We start from the raw sequence: 18,599 nt of genomic DNA, 5'->3' as shown, positions 1-18,599 counted from the left end.
CTATACTTACGGTATAAATAAAATCAATGATGATTCTTGAAAGAATAATCAATTTCTTTATGTATCCTGATTCTGCAGCAGAAACATTAAATGACAGCTCCCTGAATTACACTGGTTCATTAACAGTTCTTCTCTGTGGCTCATTTCTACAGCTGTATGTTCTATCAACTTTGTATATAAGGAAATAAAACTGAAAACAGGCATCAGTAAAAAAAAAGCAGACCTGAGTGCTTACCTGAGTGTTAAAATTCCAAACTGCGTGCACAAAATGATGCATTTAAGTTAAAGAAAATGCAGTGTATTCAGCAGCAAGGTCTGGCATTATGTACTTGATGCTCAAAGCTGACAATTTATATGACTGCATAGTGCAACGTGGGTGAGGTTGAGGCACAGACACAGAGGCCAAGTATGGGTCAGGAGAACCGCCCCTTTGTTCTCACAGCATTGCATACATGTCACTGTAACAGGGCTTTGATCGTAAAGCAAAAATGCACTGTCAGTGACATTTGACTGAACTTCAAAGCAGCTTCCAAATAGCAACATAAACAGAAGAAGCTAACTCTCTGGTTACAAACGTAAATTTAATACATGCTTACTTTGTTTAACACTTGAAATGTACCGTATTCTGTATTCTTAACAGATAGTTCCAAGCTACTTTAAAATGCCAGTGGCTAACCTTGCAGCGCTTAGAGGCAGTTCCATGACCTACATTTCAAATCAACTAGGTTGCATCCAGGTTGATTAGATCTATGCACCTGAACCTATACTTCAAACCAATTCCCGAAAGTACTTTGATTAGATCCATATAATCACCTTTAGGGCAACCTGTTGCCTGTGAATTACTTATGTGACAGTGATGCTATCTTTACTATCTCTTTGTCACATTTTTCAGATAAAGCATATCCAAATTCTGAGGCATGCATATATGTATGTTTGTGGGAAGTTGGGTAATAAAATTATTTACATATATTTACTTAGGGCACAATCCAGAATCATTACAAACTATTGGAGTTTTTGCATTTTAACTCAATGGGCCATAAACTGCAGCATTTAAATGCATACTGGCATATAATTTAAACTTTTTAGGAATGCAGAATTTTTGAGAATACCAATTCCAGCAAATATCTTATGATAAAATAGTAACATACATTTAAAAAAATTCTTTGTGCACTAGATCCGGAACTCATGTCGATGGTGATTTCAACTTTGTTCAGCTAGAAGAAAAACACAAAGTAATTTCATATTTGCATTCTGCTTCTAAGCTTAATTTTTATGGCAAATGTAACTACTCTTACTGTGCAAATAAATTCCTAGAAACAATATCATTTCTAAGAGTTTGCTTACATAAAAAGGGAGGATAGTTCTCGTGTCTCTGGTTGTCATGAGCACTGACTATATTGACTTTATTATCACCCCCCCAAATAATCCTGAAAATTGTAATTTGCTAAGGGCGTTGGATTTGTAGCTCTGTGGTTAACCAAAATTCCGAGGACTTTGGGGGGGGTGCTTTAAATGTGCGGTCTGTGTGTTCAGTTAGACCAGACATGGCCAAACTTGGCCCTCCAGATGTTTTGGGACTACAGTTCCCATCATCCCTGACCACTGGTCCTGTTAGATAGGGATGATGGGGGTTGTAATCCCAAAACATCTGGAGGGCCAAGTTTGGCCATGCCTGAGTTAGACCAACCCAGAGTATTCTGAGGTAACAAACTACCCTGCTCTTTATTAGGTAGCAGAACTTACTTATAAACATTTCTAGTTCTGAAAAAGACTAGTTGTGCCATGGAGCCAGGTTCTGTAAACTTCCATGTTCTTCCAAACAGCATTCACACACACACACACACACACACACGGGTTGCCACATGTCCGGGAAATCCCGGACATAATCTCTTTTCAGAGGCCAACATGTCCATCAAGGGGAATTTTACATTTTAAATTAAATGTCTGGGGTTCGGGGGATTTATTTATTTATGGCTGGCTGGGACTCTGGTGTGAAGGTTTAAATATGACCTGACACTCCATTGGGATAAAATACTATAAATCCTAGAGAGTCACTGTTTTTAATGATCTTGCAAATAGTTACAAATTATATTTCCTGTCTGGCTAAGATTTATTCTCCAATACTATGTTGAATCAGATTTCTTAAAGCAATTTCTAGAATTCTAGATACAATCAGCTAGATATGAGGGGGAGGTCTCTTACCTGTCCTTCAAGCCACATACAGTTTGGATGGGAAGCCATGGTAACTACAGTACTCATACAAACTAGATCACTGTTTTGTTTTACAAATAGGCTGAACTGATGTGAAAAAAATGTATACGTCACTGAATCTCTAGCAGCAACTGATTGTCTAAAAAACATTTTGTTACATGTTGTAGGAAATTATCTTTCTATCTAGAAATGGCAGGATTACTCACTTTGTTTGCAAAATGATATCACTTTACTTGGAACCTAGTCATAAAAATGCTGTGACACACTGATTGACATAGTCAAGGAAGTAGTTTTCAGAATGGCATTCTGTGGCAGACTGTTGCTCCGTGGCACAAACACACACAGCCTGCACATCCCCCAAGAAAAGCCCCTGGGAGCCAACAACTTCAAATAAAGTTCTGTACAAAAGTGCGCACCACTTGCTGTCGGCCCTGCTAGGATTGCCTTCTCCTGTCAGCAGTCAGGTGAAGGTGGTACAGGTATGACAAAACTGATACATTGCCCCCGCTTCTCTCTTTCACACACACACACTGGCAGAAGACGAGGAGTGCGGGGGGAGCACAGCGCCCCCGGCAGCGCGATCCCGGTGGGGTGCCATCATGGCTGCCCCCTGCCTGCGCTGGGCACCACGCCCCCGGCAGGCGGCACGCCATGCCCCCAGGACACGCAACAGCCCCACCCCCGCCTGCTCTCCGCCCCCGGGTGCCAGAGCATGAAACTCCACCACTGCACACACACACACACACTTGGAAAACAATTTCTTAGGTGACATAGGACTACTACTCTCCAGTTGAACCTACCCAAATCCTGAGATCAACTTCTGAGGCCCTTCTTCATGTGCCTCTTCCATTAGAAGTCCAGAGGGTGGCAACACAAGAATGGGCCTTTTCTGTGATGGCTCCCTGTTCCTGGAATGATCTGCCCAGGGAGGTTCAGCTAGTGCCTTCATTAACAGGCACCAGACAAAAACTTTCCTCTTAACATTTGATTCCCTTTTCAATATGTTGTGGAATGGGGCATTATTGGGTTGTCTTTGTTTTTGCTTTTATTACGTATTCCATGTTTTTTATATTGTAATTTTATGTTGTGAATGGCTCTAAGATTTACAGGTGTAGGGCAGTATACAAATTTAATACATAATAATGATAACAATAATTTGGTGCTTGCCCTGAAGGTAGAGATTGCTAGCTATGTATCTTTGCATTAGGACAAGAACTCTAGATACAGCGAGTTGCTACAATTCTCTGCAGATGGACTACTCTTATTTCTAGACTAGTGCAGATATTTAGGCAGGGCAACAGAAACATGAAAGGAAGAAGCCAGAATTACATTTTTGCAGATCAAGCAAAGCAACAACAACTTAACAACTTAACTCCTAACTTAACAATAATGTATTTATTGGCATGTCTTTAATTTACACCTCTGTATATATTTGTCTCCTCAAACAGTTCATGGAGCTTGGAAATCAGAATTACGGTAATTTTCTACCTCTCATTTTATTTAAATATTTTCAAACTACTCAGTATTTCACCAAATAATAGTTTTCTGAAACCAAAGGCACATTTTTCTTGCATTTCTAGTAAACTGGACTAATTAGAGATAGATACCTATATTGATATGGGCTCTTATGCCCTCTTAGATATACCCCATGCATTTATATTATCATAGTAATGCAATACCTTCATGTAAATTAAAATGCCATTTATTATTATTATTAAATCTACATCAAGGTGGATGTTAAACAAAAGCTACTAGAAGTAGCTCTACACATTTTTCTGTTATCTAAATGTTCCTAGAACATAAATACTTCCAACTTCCATTTTGAGACTACAATGCAACAAGCATCTCAATTTCCATCTTTAACAAAAGCAAGGAAATGGGGGATGTTGTAGCAGCTAAACCAGTGCCTCAGTTCTTCACTTGTACTGCCAGAGGAATGTTGGCCTGCCAAATAAATGGCATGATGAGAAGTAGCTGTGTCATTCATAAATTGGGGTGGAGGTGGTTAAAAGATGAGAGGATCCCTCACATCAACTGAGTAACAGGTGCATTATTCTTCCGTGCTAATAATCCCTGAGAAGAACCTGTGCAATATGTTACTGGGGGGATGAGGGTAGAGACACTAAAAAGGTAAACATTTCTATCCCCTTAGGAAGAGCTCTCATCTTACGGAGTGCATCTTTTGTTTCTTCACTCCAACCTTGAAATAGAAAGAATTCTCGCCTTCAAGGTGTTTGCAGCCCAGTTTAACGGAATTCTTCATATGGCTCTGACAGAAGTGCTAAAGGCAAAGCTGAAGGCAAAGCGGGATAGACAGACTCCTTTGTCAGGATTTTGTCTGATCTGCCCTTAGAGCAAACCATATTTGGCCACTAATGAGGTCCAGTGCCGAGGGCCTTCTGGCAGTTCCCTCGCTGCGAGAAACCAAGTTACAGGGAACCAGGCAGAGGGCCTTTTTGGTAGTGGCACCCACCCTGTGGAACACCCTCCCAACAGATGTCAAAGAGAAAAACAACTACCAGACTTTTAGAAGACATCTGAAGGCAACCCTGTTTAGGGAAGCTTTTAATGTTTAATAGATTATTGTAGTTTAATATTCTGTTGGAAGCCACCCAGAGTGGCTGGGGAAACCCAGCCAGATGGGCGGGGTATAAATAATAAATAATAATTAATAATAATAATAATAATAATAATAATAGCTGGAGGTCAGGTGGTTTCCAACTATTAAGTCTTTAAAAAATGGTGCAGTCTTCTTAGATTAATTGTGGGAACAAAGGATGCAAGAATATATATTTATTCTAGTGCTGAAGTTGTGGTTCTTTGGAGATTTGGAATGGCTCCCCAAGTAGTTAGCAGCTAGTAACTTTTAACTGTTCATCCCATTTAGTTGCTGGAAGTTATCTGCTGTGCAGAACACACTGACTCTACCTTGTCTGTTATGGGCAATACACCTGTGCAAGGATCACTCTGTTTGAGGATCATTTTGCTTTGTTGATCATTGCCAATGATCTTTTCAGCCCACCAAATGTGTAATGCTGCTGATGCAAAGCTCTCTCTAGGACAATTATCAATGCAACCTGTTTCTGTTAACATTCACTTTCAGCTACGATCCACTGGATGCCATAGTCACCACTGATGTGTTATGAATTACAGTGATAAAAACTTTAGATTGTATAAGTTAGTTGCTTCATGTTTTTATTGTATCCATTTTATTTATTTATTTATTTTTGCAGTTTTGTTTTCCATGGATGCTAGTCTAGTAACCATACCTACACAGAAAACCATCCCTGAGGCCTCTCTGGTGCATGCAGGGAAGTGTATTGTTACAAGAAGATTACATTAACTGATTACAGTCAGGTTTTACTAGAGTGAGAGAAGAGGCCTTCCTCCTGTAGATAGTTCTCTACCACACGTAAGCCATTTTTCTTTGTCAACGGATTGTTATCACTTCTCAAAACGAGTATTCAAAGAGTAGAAATGACGGCTGTAAAACTTGGAGATAATAGACCAGAGTAAAAACTACACAATTTAATAACCAGCTCTGTTCCTTTTTAACTCTTGAGGCACTGGCTTCTGTACAAAGAACACTTGTAGCTCTAACACTTGGAAGTCCCATTGGTAAGAGAATGGTAGTGCTGGTTTTGCCCTTTACAACACTGTAAAACAGTAATTGAACTCAAGCATTGTAATAGTTGCATTAATATAGCGTTCTAGTACTGGCTGTCAACACTCCTTGCAGGTGTTACTACCAGAGGTGGTAGTAATTTCTGTACATGGTACTATTCTCTTACCAACTTTAATATATCAGTCCCTCACAAACTATAAAGTATAATAAATAAGCATTCCAAATCTCTGCAAGTCAATAGATTGTATTCAGCTAAGTTTTACTCAGAGCAGACCCACTGAAATTAATGGACCCATGTCATGTCCATTAATTTCAGTGGGCCTGCTCTGAGTATGGCTAATATTGTATATATCCCTATATGCTCCTCCCCCTGAACCACATTGCTTCAGAAATGCTCTTAAGAGTGGTTAACCAATTATTTGACCTAGAGTGTCCAGATGGAGCTGTTTCTGCATAGGGAGGATTTATGGCCTCTGATAAGTGAACAGACTCCAGACAACCCCAATGCTGCGTGTCTACTGTCAAACAGCTTTTACTGTCAGAAAGTTCTTTCTGCTGTTTAGTCGGAATCTCCTTTCTTGTAAACTTGAAGCCATGGGTTCAAGTCCTACCCTCCAGAGCAGTGGGGGGAAAGTTTGCTCTATCCTACATGTGACAGCCCTTAATATATTTGAAGATGGCTATTATATCTCCTCTCAATCTCCTCTTTTCCATGCTACATACCCAGATCCTCATATTGCTTGGTTTCCAGTCCCTTGATCATCTTGGTTGCCTTACTCTGCACATATTCCAGTTTGTCAACATCCTTCTTTAATTGTGCTTCCCAGAATTGGACACGGTATTCCAGGTGTGGTCAGGCTAAGACAGAATAGAGTGCACTATTACTTCCCTTGATTTGGACACTGTTCATGCAGCCTACAATAGCATTAGTTTGTTTTGCTGCCAAAAAGAACATCTGATACCCACACATGTACACCAGTAGTCTAGGAGGTTCTGTTAGTTACTGCACCAAAAACAAACAAATGTATTATGACATAAGGCTGAATAAGAGCTAAATTGTCTCTTTGAGATAGACATTTAAAACATATTCTTTTATTGAAATAATTTCAACTATAAAGAAATAAAGTGATACAAAGAAAAAGGGGGAAGTGAGGGAGAAAAACTAAAACAAACATGTGCATAAGAAAGGGGAAAAAATATACAAAATTGAAATGTAATCTACTCCCATAAATTCTTATATAAATTGATATAGTGTTATTATCCTAATAGATACATTGGCTAATAGTGTATTACATTCTGTTTAAACTCATTCCGAATGTTGTCATATTTATCCAAACAAAGTCTACATCTGTTAAGTAGTCTGTTCATAAATTGCATGTGTTGTCATACTGTTGGTCCATTAATTAATGTTGATCATAGCTATTCAGCAGTATCAGACTCTTGGTCACTATTAGGGCATGTAGAATCCATTTTCATGTCCCATTGTTAGGTATATAGCTCAAAAGAGGTATATAGTTCAATAGGTATATAGTTCAAAAGAATATTCTCCGCTGAAAGATTGAACTTTTTTCTGTACAGTCCAGCACTTTCTCCCAAAACTTGGTGCGTATAGAACACTGTACAAACATATGTTTCAGGGGGGCATTGTCCTTGCCACATCTCCAATACAGAGCTATCTTAGCTAGTCCTTCAATCCTTAGCTTGTCTTCAGTGAGTTATTCCATTGTTCTAATATCTCAGGTGTCCCAGAAGCTGAGAGGGCTGCCAGCCCAAACACACTTCTTAGGCGTGTTGTAATTGAAGATATTGCCATTGGGCCGCATCTGATATTTTCTTCCTTATCTATCAGTCAATACACCTGCTTCCATCTGATTTTTCCATACCATCTTTTTTGCAATTTTTAGAGTAGGGTTTCCTTAGAAAGTAAGTTTAGGATGTGAAAATGGATCAAATTTGTTTTTATTATTCCATATCCTTCTAATGTAGTTGTTTCCAGTCACCTGGGATTTCAAATATTTTTTCTGAGTATTGTCCAAGCAACCAAAGGTACTTATGCATATATTCCAGGGTTGCTCACGCTGGAAAATTGAGGCCAGCAGTAGCTTTCCAATATTTAATTTACTACATTAACAGTATATAAGCATAATAATCTAATTCTAAATTCAGAATTCTGAAACCACCTTCTTTAATTTCTAGCTGCATTCGCTGCAAGAATATCCTTGGTGTTGTTCAGCCCCAAAGGCATTTCCTAATGAGGGTGTTTATCTTTGGAAATATGATCCAGATATAAAAACTGAAATTCCTTTCAGGATATAAATGAATCTTGGAATAATATTCATTTTGAGAGCCTTCACCCTTCCCCAAAGGGTAAGGTTCAATGACTCCCAACTATCAATATCTGAAGAAAACTCTTATTAATTACTTTATATTAACTGTGACTGTGTTATATCTTTTCTGTGACTGTGTTATATCTTTTCTGTGACTGTGTTATATCTTTTGGTATTAATATACCTAGATATTTAATAGATTCAGAACAAATCTGGAATTTTCATGGCCCTCTAGCAGCTATTGTGGCTCATTGACCAGAATTAAATTCTTGCAGTGCCTTGTCTGCCAGTAAGCATGGAATTAAACAGAATTATGCTCAAACAGTTTGTTGGGCTGCAGCGTAAGAAAAATAGTAGAACTTAGCTGTACTTTAGATAAGAAAAATACTAAAATATACAAAATAAGCACAAGTTCCTTTTCAACAGAATATAACACAAATTAACGTTGAACAAAACACAAATTAATGTTGAACTGTGTATATTGGTCATTACTAAGGTTGACAGCAGATGATGAGCATCCTGGATACTCCTGTACCCTAAACACATTAACAGGCTAATTTCCCTCCTGAAAACCAGCTGCATTCAGTAGGGATGCATGAGTGCAACTGAGAACAGCTGTCCCATTATTTCTGAATGCCTGATTTCATACTGTAATCTGTAAATTAGCTGACAGATGTATAAAATCACATGTTCAGTACCTAGGGAACTCCCTAAAGATGTTCTAGAAGCATTATATATATATATATACTATTTTTTAAATGCCCCATGTACATTAAATATAGCAAGGATAGTCATTGCTCCTAAATCTATGATGAAGATAGTGATATTTGTTCATATTAAAGAGCCATAGACCAGAGTTCTTGCAGTTTCACCTCACCAACAAAACTCTCCAATCTCCATCATTATCATTATTAAGGTCTCAACGCAATTTTTAAGTTTAAAATACAGAGATACCAAAAACAACAACAGTAAAACAGTAAAATCATACACAGTATCAACCAGTGTTGATACACAGTATCAACCAACATTCAATAACAAGGAAAATATCATTTTCCACCCAATTAAAAGATGGACACAAAAAACAGGACAAAAATGAAACCACACTGAGATTCAAATGTCTAGGAGAACAATTAACACCTTTGCATGGTGCTTAAAAATGGACAAAGCTCATGCCAGGCAAACATCATTGGAAAAGGCATTCCACAGCTGAGGGACAGCAACTGAAAAAGCCTGTTCTCTCACTGCAACCCATGACACCTTTTTCAGAGGCGGCACGCGGAGAAAAGCCAGATGATGAATAAAAGGTCCAGGAAGGTTTGGACTGGGAAAGCCTATAATTGGGGTCCTGAGCTGTATAAAAAATTGTGTTTTATAGGTCAAAACCTGCACTGTGAACTGTACTTGGAAAACAACTGGCAACCAATACAGTGAGACCAGAATTAGTATTATAGGCTAATACATCCTGGTTCCAATCAGTGATCAGGCTGCTTCTTCAGAGGCAGCTCCATGTATCACATTGCAGTTATCTAACTACGGATTACCAGAACATAGACAACTAAAACTGCTTATCCCTACCCAGATAAGAGTTGCAGTGGTGCCATTAGCTGAAGCTGATGGAAGGCACCCTGTGCCCGAGAGCTAACTTGTGCCTCCATTGACTGGCAGTAACGTACCCAGAGGTAGCACACCTGATCCTTCAGGAAAAGTATGACCATATAAAGTTGCATCCCCCCTAATCCAGACTGAGTAACCACCATTTTAAAATGCCTAGTCACATCTGGACTGAGCGTTAGGGTTTTTTGTTTGTTTTTTTGCTTTCATCCAGTTCATAACTACAGCCAAGCACCAGTTTAGCACATTCCTTCATCACATTACAGTGGTACCTCGGGTTAAGTACTTAATTCGTTCTGGAGGTCTGTTCCTAACCTGAAACTGTTCTTAACCTAAAGCACCACTTTAGCTAATGGGGGCTCCCGCTGCCGCTGCCCCGCTGCCGCACGATTTCTGTTCTCACCCTGAAGCAAAGTTCTTAACCCGAGGTAATATTCTGGGTTAGCGGAGTCTGTAACCTGAAGCGTATGTAACCTGAAGCGTATGTAACCTAAGGTACCACTGTATTCAGTCAACCCAGTGCTCCTTCCATTCCCTACTATATACTTGTAAAGCTTTGATTATGGAACAACATATAACTGAATTAACTTATTCAAAAACTACTTCTAATCATAGGCAATACACACAAAGCAAAAACAGTTTAGAAATCTGAGATTGATGTGGTACTCAGAAATATATATATATCAAATTTTATGAGATTGTGACAATTTATCCCCACCCCTCTTTTTAATGTAATTTTGTATTGAGTTAGTTTTTTCTACTTGGTTTGGAGCTTACCCTGTGTAAATGGGTATTCTTTACTCCAATGGTGTAATCTTTCTCAGACAGCCACAAGGCAATCTGCTGAATCAACGTAATCTCTAAGCTGTACCATCTAATCTTGCAGCTGTTCTCTCTGCATGGTTATGCAATCTGCCCAGTGTGCATATATGAACAAACAGGCAACATTTTAGCATTTTAAAATTCAGCTCTTTTAAAGCTTCTGTCATTCCCCATGGTGTGCCAATATGCCCTATGTCAATTAATAATATGGTAGCCAGACTCTAAAACATGCATTTAAGTTGCACAAAACAACAGACATTGAATCATGGAATTCTAGACATTAGAATCATGGAATTCTACAGTTGGAAAGGACCGCGAGGGTAATGTAGTCCAACCCCCTACAATGCAGGAATCTCAGCTAAAGTCTCCATGACAGATAACCTACATCTGCTGAAAAATCTCCAAGAAAGGAGAGTCCACCACCTCCTGAATGTCGAACAGTCCTTACTGTCAGAAAGTTCTTCCTGAAGTTTAGTTGGAATCTCCTTTCTTGTAACTTGAATCCATTGGTTGAAGTCCTAGCTTCCAGAGCAGGAGAAAAAATCTTGCTCAATCCTCCATGTGACAGCCATTTAGGTATTTTAAGATGTATCTCCTCTTTTCCAGGCTAAACATACCCAGCTCCTCAAAAGGCTTGGTTTCCGGACCCTTTTCATCTTGGTTGCCCTGCTCTGCACACATTCCAGCTAGTCAATATCCTTCTTAAACTGAGGTGCCCAGAAGCAGACACAGTACTCCTGCTGTGGTCTAACCAAGGCAGAATAGAGCGGGACTATTCCTTCCATACCCGGAAACTACAACTAATCCAGAATGCGGCAGCTAGACTGGTGACTGGGGGCGGCCGCCGAGACCGCATAACACCAGTCTTGAAAGACCTACATTGGCTCTCAGTACATTTCCGAGCACAATTCAAAGTGTTGGTGTTGACCTTTAAAGCCCTAAATGGCCTTGGCCCAGTATACCTGAAGGAGCGTCTCCACCCCCACCGTTGTGCCTGGACGCTGAGGTCCAGCGCTGAGGGACTTGTGGTGGTTCCCTCATTGCGAGAAGCAAAGCTACAGGGAACCAGGCAGAGGGACTTCTCGGTAGTGGCACCCGCCCTGTGGAATGCCCTCCCATCGGATGTCAAAGAGAACAACAACTACCTGACATTCAGAAGACATCTTAAAGCAGCCCTGTTCAAGGAAGCTTTTAATGTGTGACATCTTAGTGTATTTTTGGTCTTTGTGGAAGCCGCCCAGAGTGGCTGGGGAAACCCAGCCAGATGGGCGGGGTATAAATAATAAATTATTATTATTATCTTCAGGAGAAGAAAAGCCTAAGGAGCAAACCCTACATAAATGCGGAGTGCAATCCCTAAGATGGTTGGATAGCACCTTGTACACCTCATTCTGGCAACTCCCGCAGCCAAGCTGGTGCCAAATGTATTGCTCTGCTTTCTTTTGGACCACATCAGCCAGGCCGCATTGGGGGGCAGGGGATCTTCTTGTCTGGCCAGTCCAGGACCTCCATACACATTACCCAGGCTTGTGCTGCTAACACAGAAGAAACAATGTGGAAGGCAGCAGTTACAATTTACAGGTCTCTCTGAATGGACTTAACAGCCCGGAAAAAAGGCGGAGAGTATTTCATTTATTGAAAAAAGAGCATTTGGACTTGATTTGCTTAAAAGAAACACATGTGACAAGGTTACACAAGAAGTTATTGAATAATAAAAGATTAGGTCAAGAATTTATCTCATCGGATAAAGTTAAAAAAAGAGGAGTGGTCCTCTGTGCAAAGGAGAGTCTATCACCAAAATTTATATTTAAAGATGATCAAGGAAGATTTGTAGCAATTGAAATTCAAACGCAAGGAGAAAAATTTCTGATAATAGGTATTTACACACCAAATGAAGGAAAATCGGAATTCTTTAAGAAGTTACATGAGACTCTGATGGACTATATGGATTACAATATGATCTTGATGGGAGATATGAATGGCGTTGTGTCTACAAATATGGACAAGGCACAAAGACAGATAGTCACTAAGGATGGAAGACTACCAAAAACTTTCTTTGATATGATTGAAAATATGGACTTAGTTGATATCTGGAGAACGAAGAACCCTCTGGGAAGGGAGGGAACTTTCTTCTCCGAGGCTAAAATGACATGGACAAGAATTGATCAAATTTGGGTAACTAGAGGACTGGCTCCGAAGACTAGTAAAGTTGAAATTTGTCCCAAGACCTGCTCCGATCATAATGCTGTGAAGATGTAAATGAAATTGATGCCAATTGGATCCTTTAGATGGAGGATGAATGATACTTTGTTTAGGAATGAAGAATTTACTAAGAAGGCCCAAAAAACTTTGAGAGATTATTTTGAGATAAATACAGCACTACTGTGGAAAAAAGAGTAATTTGGGACGCAAGTAAAGCTGTTATGAGACGATTTTTGATCCCCAGAATGCAATTAAGAAGAGAATGCAAAATGAGAAAAAAGACAAAATTTTGGAAAAAATAAAGGAAGGGGAGAAGAAATTGAGGGTGAAACCAAAGTCCCAGGAGATTTTGAAAGAGATAAAGTTATATCAAGTACAATACATGAAATTGATGAATCAGGAAATAGAATGGAAGATTAAACAGATGAGACAAAAGACATTTGATTTGGCAAATAAATGTGGTAAATTGTTGGCTTGGCAAATGAAAAAAAGACAAAAACTTAATACCGTTACGAATTTGGAAGTAGAAGGAAAGAACATACAGAATCCAGTGGAAATTAGAAAGTGCTTCCAGAGGTATTTTAAACAACTTTATACACAGGAGAAGCAGAAAGAAATGGATATTGACAATTTTTTGAAAATGAATGGACTACAAAAAATCTCTCAAGAAAACAAATTAATGTTGAACTACAAAATAACGGAACAGGAAGTAGAAGGGGCCATTCAGAATATGCAACCAGGTAAATCTCCAGGACCGGACGGACTGACTTAAAGATATTACAGATCTTTGAAAGAATGGTTAATACAACCTTTAAAGGAAGTCTGTAATGAAATATTGGAAGGGAAAAGGGCACCAGAGTCGTGGAAGGAAGCTTACATCACACTTATACTGAAAACAGAAACTGAAAAGACACAACTTAAGAACTACCGCCCCATATCATTGCTTAATGTGGATTATAAAATTTTTGCAGATATTTTGGCTAAAAGGTTAAAAAAGGTGCTAACAGAAGAAATCCATAAAGATCAAGCGGGCTTTCTCCCGGGCAGACACTTGTCTGACAATACGAGGAATATAATTAATATTTTAGAAAAATTACAAGAGATTAATACCAAAGCAGTTTTGATATTTGTGGACGCGGAGAAAGCCTTTGACAATATTTCCTGGAGTTTTATGAAGAAGAATTTATTGGGGATGGGGGTGGGTCAAGGTTTTGGAAATGGTATAGGTGCAATTTATTCAGAACAGAAGGCCAAATTAATTGTGAACAATGTAGTGACGGAAGAATTCAAGATTGAGAAAGGAACACGACAAGGTTGCCCAATCTCTCCATTGCTTTTTATATCGGTCTTGGAGGTTTTGCTAAATATGATTAGAAGGGACCAATTGGTAAAAGGTATACAAGTGGGAGCCAAACAGTACAAACTGAAAGCATTTGCTGATGATTTAGTATTGACTTTACAGGAGCCAGAATCCAGCACTAAAAGAGTATTAGAACTAATTCAAGAATTTGGTCAGGTAGCAGGTTTTAAGTTGAATAAGACGAAAACTAAAGTTTTAGAGAAGAATCTAACAGAGATTGAGAGAGATAAGTTTCAGAAGGAGACAGGACTGGCTAAGAAAGTGAAATATTTAGGGGTTAACATGACTGCTAAGAATGTGAATTTATTTAAGGATAACTATGAAAAATGTTGGACTGAAGTGAAAAAAGACTTAGAAATATGGTCAAATTTGAAGCTATCGTTGTTAGGCCAAATTGCTGTGATAAAAATGAATGTATTGCCAAGAATGCTGTTTTTGTTTCAAACACTGCAAATTTTGGACAAAATTGACTGTTTCAAGAAGTGGCAGAGAGATATCTCCAGATTTGTCTGGCAGGGCAAGAAGCCTCGTATAAAATTTAAGATATTAACTGATGCTAAAGAAAGAGGTGGATTTGCTCTGCCAGACTTAAAACTTTATTATGAATCAGCCGCTTTTTGTTGGCTGAGAGAATGGATGCTTCTTGAAAACACGGATGTTTTGGATTTGGAAGGTTTCAATAATGTATTTGGTTGGCATGAATATTTGTGGTATGATAAGGTTAAAGCACACAAAGCGTTCAAAAACCATATTGTAAGAAAAGCACTGTTTAATGTCTGGATAAGATATAAGGATTTGTTAGAAAATAAAACCCCAAGATGGTTGTCACCAATGGAAGCAAAGGCTCAGAAAAAACTCAATATGGAGGCCAAATGGCCGAAGTATTGGGAAATTTTGGAACAAGAGGGTGACAGATTAAAACTGCAGAGCTTTGAAAAACTAAAAAACAGAGTACGAGATTGGCTCCATTATTATCAAATAATGGAGGCATATAACTTGGATAAAAAACTAGGCTTCCAGGTGGAAAAATCAAAGTTGGAAACAGAATTGTTAGACCCTAAAGTTAAGAATTTGTCAAGAATGTATAACTTGCTGTTGAAATGGAATACTCAAGATGAAATGGTGAAATCTGCTATGATTAAATGGGCACAAGAGGTTGGACATAATATTATGATGGCCGAATGGGAACAGTTATGGACCACTGGTATGACGTTTACGGCATGTAATGCCTTAAAAGAGAATTTAATGAAGATGATTTATAGGTGGTACATAACACCAGTCAAGCTTGTAAAAATCTACCATCTGCCCGATAACAAATGTTGGAAATGTAATGAAACTGAAGGTACATTCTTTCACCTTTGGTGGACACGCCCAAAGATTAAGGCATTCTGGGAGATGATCTATAACGAAATGAAAAAGGTATTTAAATATACCTTCCTGAAGAAACCAGAGGCCTTTCTCCTGGGCATGGTCGGCCAATTGGTGCCAAAGAAGTATAGAACTTTCTTTATGTATGCTACAACAGCAGCAAGAATACTTATTGCAAAGCATTGGAAGACACAAGATCTACCCACCAGGGAAGAATGGCAGGTGAAGCTGATGGACTACATGGAACTGGCGGAAATGACTGGCAGAATCTGAGACCAGGGAGAAGAGTCGGTGGAAGAAGACTGGAAAAAATTCAAAGTATACTTACAGAAACATTGTAAAATTAATGAGTGTTAGAAGGATGCTGGAATGAAGTTATATGGTTTTAGTAGAAATGCAACAAAGAATTAAGTAAAAGCTGATTGATAAAGGGTTAAAATGAAAAAATTTAAGGTTAGATCGTTAAGATAAATTATAGGAAAAAAATTGAGAAAGATGGGAAGAATTTGCTGAAATAGTGAATTGAACTAGAATACAAAAAAAGGGAGGTGTGAGGAGGTCGATGAAACAAGTAAAGGAAAGGTAAAGACATGGAATATTGGATGTGTGTTTTAGTTTTTTTTTCCTTTGTTTCTTTTTGCTGTATTGTTGTATTGCTTTTCTATGTTTTTTTCTTTTTTATTGTTGTCTTTTTTCTGTAATTTTTAAACTTTTAATAAATATCATTTTTTTAAAAAATACAATTTACAGGTCTCTGCAGTCAAAGCGGCTGCTGTTATTCTCCAGTGGTACGGATACCAACAACAAATTACTTCCCTTGAATGGTATACTATACCATTGATGCTGTTGTTGCTGACTAGAATAAGAGTTTTTTATGCTGCTGCATCATACTGTTGACTCATGGCAAACCTTTGGTCTACTAAGACCCCTAGATCCTTTTCACATGTACTGCTGGCAAGCCAAGCGTCCCCCATCTTATATTTGTGTAGCTTGTTTTTCCTGCCTACGTGCAGAACCATTCATTTGTCCCTACTGGAATTCATTTTGTTTGTTTGGAACCTGTTCTCCAATCTATTAAGGTCATTTTGAATCCCAATTCTGTCTTCTGTGGCATTGGCTACCCCACCCAATTTGGTGTCATCTGTAAACTGGATGAGCATCCCCTCAATTCCTTCATCCAAGTCGTTGCAAACCTTCATTCTGAGCTCTGGCCCGTCTGACCTCCTCCCTACAACTGTTTGCTATTTGTATACACTCTTCCTTTCTGATTTCTCCTTTCTTCCATTTCTTATACATAGCCTTCTTACATCTCAGTTCCTTATGCAACCAAACCAGTTTCTCTAGATGTCTCTCACTTCTCTTGTAGAATTGTTATTTGAATGGATCCAGTATATATCAGTTGCTGTCCAAAGTATGGTAACAACAAAGTCCATTATGTATTTTATAATGAAGCGATAATAAAACATGCTACAGAAAAAAGTTTGATTATATCACGAGACAAATCTCCAACCAGACCCCCCCCAAGTCAAATCCTGTTTGATTTTGTCCTTTTCTGACCTCAACATTTAGATTAAACTCGTTTAGTGATGTATAAAAAGGTAAAGGTAAAGGACCTCTGACAGTTAAGTCCAGTCGCGAATGACTCTGGGGTTGCGGAGCTCATCTCACTTTACTGGCTGAGGGAGCCAACGTTTGTCCGCAGTTTTTCTGGGTCATGTAGCCAGCATGACTAAGCCGCTTCTGGCGAAACCAGAGCAGCGCACGGAAACGCCGTTTACCTTCCCACCGGAGTGGTACCTATTTATCTACTTGCACTTTGACGTGCTTTCGAACTGCTGGGTTGGCAGGAGATAGTGAAATATAAATATATAAATTCTAGTTATGTATGGAAGCTTTCATCAGCTATTAAGTCCTGATAAATTCAGTTAGATTTACCGTACTCCCAATAAAATGAATGGAGAATTGTGGCCTTGGACCTGGCATCTAGTTAGTTTTGCTCTAGGGCAGAGGTTTTCAACCTTTTTGAGTTCACGGCTCCCCTGACCAACTACCTTCTTTCTGCGGCTCCCCTAGGGGGCTCTGGAGGCGTTAGGTCCCCCCTCGCCTGCAGAGCCAGCAGCCCCTCACCCCTTTCTGAACACCCTCCCTTGTGTTGAGACCCGCCAAAGAGAGGAGCTTCCTGATGCCTCCCCCCCCCCCCCAGGGGCCTGGGAAGAGGGTGGCTCCGGCCTTAGCGGCCCAAGAGAAACTGGCCAAAGGTGAGCGTGAGGCCGGCACCTTACTCACCTTGGGAGGCAGCAGCGGGCGCCACTGGGCCTGCATGGCAGAGTCTCCCCTTCAGCACCAGACCCTCAGCTCCCAGGCAGGCCTTGCAGGCAGCAAGCACAAGGCAGGCCAGCGCAGCCCTTGCCCAGCCCTCGCCCGCTTGCTTGCTTGCTTCCTCCGAGGCCGCCTCGGCTCCTGGCACCCAGCACCCCTGGCCAGCCCTAAGGGCACCCTTCGCCCGCAGAACTTGCAGCCAGGGCTGCTGCAACAGCCAGAGGCGAGAGGGCACCCGAGGAGGGAGGGGAGCGGGAGGGAGGCCATCCTTCAAGGCGCCCCGGGGGGCCATGCCACACGGGCTGAAAACCACTGGCTTATCCCACCATTCTCCGCCCCACTGGCGGAGGGCGGGAGGGCGGGTGGCAATTAGCTTAGCTTGTTGCTAGGCTGTGAAATTTTACATTAGGACTTTGTAAGTAAACTTGCTGCTAAGAGCAACAACCTTCAATAAAAAGAGAATTTGAGTCAGCTGTGGGCAGATTGTCTTACACCTGTTGACAACTGCAAATAGTCCTCGTTTCATTTAATTACTTATAAATATGACACGAGGGCCCGTTTGGGATGGGAGGGTAAACATACAAATATTCCCTGCCAGTTAAAAGAGAAGAAAGAAAGAAACAAAAACCCCGCCCTTGTAGTGGGGCTTCCGTAATGGTGGCACCAGTTTTGCTATTTTATTCATGCTGACAGCTTTCGTGCCTTCCCGGTGCCGGGCCGGGGGGCGTCGCGGGACGAGGAGAAGCCTCCCGGC

At 40.0% G+C, this 18,599-nt stretch overlaps 1 protein-coding gene across 10 annotated transcripts in view; it reads right to left on the bottom strand.

Annotated features, from left to right (window-relative positions):
• NRG4 (neuregulin 4) overlaps positions 1 to 18,599 on the bottom strand; it is a 75,977-nt gene that overhangs the window by 22,563 nt on the left and 34,815 nt on the right. For 4 of the 10 annotated variants that reach the window (XM_081021640.1, XM_081021642.1, XM_081021638.1 and 1 more), the window contains 3 exons: positions 6,560 to 6,694; positions 1,149 to 1,214; positions 11 to 72 (listed from right to left, as the gene is read on the bottom strand). The exons of 1 other annotated variant lie outside the window; for it this stretch is intronic. The gene's annotated coding sequence lies outside the window, so the exon portion shown is untranslated. Of the gene's footprint in view, positions 1 to 10; positions 73 to 235; positions 331 to 1,148; positions 1,215 to 2,202; positions 4,851 to 6,559; positions 6,695 to 10,551; positions 11,556 to 17,812; positions 18,582 to 18,599 lie in introns of those variants that run through there. 5 more of the 10 variants (XM_081021641.1, XM_081021644.1, XM_081021646.1 and 2 more) reach the window with 5 other exon arrangements.

This window comes from Podarcis pityusensis, assembly GCF_964106645.2.
Source record: "Podarcis pityusensis genome assembly, chromosome: 9".
Lineage (NCBI taxonomy): Eukaryota > Metazoa > Chordata > Lepidosauria > Squamata > Lacertidae > Podarcis > Podarcis pityusensis.
This window is presented reverse-complemented; position numbering and strand designations above follow the sequence as displayed.